The following is a 2,420-nucleotide window of genomic DNA, read 5'->3' as shown; positions in this document are numbered from 1 at the left end:
AGACTCATAAAGTTGTTTACAGGTTTGGCTGGCATCAGTTTTCCCTGCAAAGGAAGCTGTTGGAACCGTAGTGTTTAATTCATGTACTATTCTGTCATCAGTTGTCCTCATCACCTTGAGTAATTCCTGGAACTCGGCGAACTCTTCACAGTTCACACCGCCACTGGGCGCCGCCATATTGGACAAACGCGAGGACCCCTGTGCAGGCCAATCACCGCGGAGCAAAGGTGGCCGTGGCGCCGCCCTCCACAGCCGTCTTTCCAAAGCTGGGCGCCGCCAGCGCGGAGTTTCTGTTGCTTTTTAGTCGTGGGAAAGCTTTGACTGCAGAAATTGTGTGTCCCTCTATCAAAAGAAAAAGATCACAAGAAAACTTGTTCAAATCATTTTAGCACAGAAACCTGAAATGTACAGCTTCCTTGAATGGCGTGGTCTGAAGACTGTTTACAAAAGATATGCTAGTCTGTATTTTTGCTGCACTATTGAGGATTGGGAAAATGAACTAATTACCCTGGAAATAATTCATCTTTACGCGGAATTACTTGACAAGTATTTGGGCAGTGTGTGTGAACTTGATATCATCTATAATTTTGAGAAGGCTTATTTCATTCTGGATGTGTTTCTTTTGGGAGGGGAAGTTCAGGAAACATCCAAGAAAGCAATCGAGCAGGCCAATCTACTGCAGGGGCCACGTCAGGAATATTTGAATGTCCCTGTGTACTAGATGTCTACTCGATGAGTATGCAGACTGTCCCAGAGGAAAGAGAGAGCTGATACACTTATGGAAGAAAATATCCTCCGCTAGGTGACTGACTACTTTGTATGATAATAGAACATCTCAGAACCACTACCTTTATGATTGTATTTTCTCTTGTTCCCATTCTCACTTTTCTGTTTTATTTTCATTCGATATGTGATCTTGATATAGCTTATTCTTGTCCACAGCTGATTTAATTTCTTGACACAATGTGGCCTATGAGTGTTTTAAATACCATTTCATCTTAAACATATGCATGTTATCACTAGTGAGCTGTCTGAAATCAATCTTATAAAAAGAAAACCTGGCAATCATTAAAATATTTACGAAAGACAATGGAGCTGAAGTGTAGGCTAAAACAAGCAGCACCATGATGTATAATGCAGTTTGAGTTTACCACTGTTGAAAGAAAAGGAAACTGTATTTAGAGCAGTAATCTTAGTCTATGAGCAAATGTGTTCTGATGTGTCACATAAAAGTGTATACAAAAGAAAGTAAAACAGTTCTGCGCTATTTTAAAATATTTAAGGTTAAAACACTGTATTTAAGACATTTTGTAGTGCTACATTCAAGTCACATTTGTGCCATATAATAGACTTTCGTTTTATTTGTTGCTTACTAGTAGCCAGTTAAAAGCATTAATACTGAGTTGACTATAGTTCAAATTTTCTAATATTCGGTTTCAATACCTAGGTTCTTATATTTTACTAGTATGGCTTTCTAATATATTAAGTCTTCATTTAAGTACTTAATGCTTTGTTAACTATAGCTTCATGTTTCTGAATATTAAAACCTTTACTATTGATCACTATTGTATTTACTTTTAGCAAAACATGCAGCGTATTATAAAAGGGAAAGTACCAAATAATTCATTGCTTATATGTAGAGTTTGAAGTCTGAATTAAGTATGATAGGAGTAAACAACAACTTAAGAAGATGCTCAAACTGGTTTACCACTGAAAGAAAACCTATGAAAATTCGTTTTGACCAAACTTAGAATCAGGCAAGCATATTTATTTTTATTCTTACCATTCTTGCTCTAATGCACTCCATTTAAAACACCAGGAGGGGCTATCAGTTGACAAATTTAGCATTACACTTTGGAGCACTTGGAAACACTGGTCTTTCATTTTCAGTTTTTCCTTCCCTTCCACCCCTTGCCCCACAGTATTCATCTGGTTTTAATGCTGAATAAATTTGCATTGTCTCATGCCTGTTTGCTTTGGATGCTGTGTGCTGAGCTGTAACAAAATGTTGCTTATGTTTGTTATATGTGCAGACTTGTTTGCTTTAAGTAGTAGATTCAGAAATAGCTTTTCTTGCATGTCTAAAATAAAAGTATTGCATGTAAAATAAATAAGTAAGTAAATAGATAAATAAATTTGCCTTTACTGCAAGGTCATAGAAAATGCTCCTCTGGTTTCTAATAAAGGTTTTACTTTGCCTTTTCACGTCTGTGTTCACTTAAAATTGATTTCTTTGCTAGATGTTATTACTACATGAAGACCCACTTGCTATTGTTCTTTCTCACATGGAAATTTCACTTTTCTCATCCTCATTAGCTGAGTTACATAAATATCCCCCACTGTCAGCTCATTCACTAAAAAGCTGATTTGCTCCCTCTGATTTGAAATGCTGTCCCGGCCTGCGGGACGAATTGGGCAGG

The 2,420-nt window shown here is 37.1% G+C and overlaps 1 pseudogene; it reads left to right on the top strand.

The window, feature by feature from the left end:
- Positions 1-403: 403 nt before the first annotated feature.
- On the top strand, positions 404-721 carry LOC106734050 (AP-1 complex subunit sigma-2 pseudogene; annotated as a pseudogene).
- The last annotated feature ends 1,699 nt before the right edge of the window (positions 722-2,420 follow it).

This window comes from Tupaia chinensis, unplaced genomic scaffold (assembly GCF_000334495.1).
Source record: "Tupaia chinensis unplaced genomic scaffold, TupChi_1.0 Scaffold147793_1, whole genome shotgun sequence".
Taxonomy (NCBI): domain Eukaryota; kingdom Metazoa; phylum Chordata; class Mammalia; order Scandentia; family Tupaiidae; genus Tupaia; species Tupaia belangeri.
The sequence above is the reverse complement of the archived record's forward strand: the minus strand, read 5'-3'. Positions and strand labels throughout refer to the sequence as shown.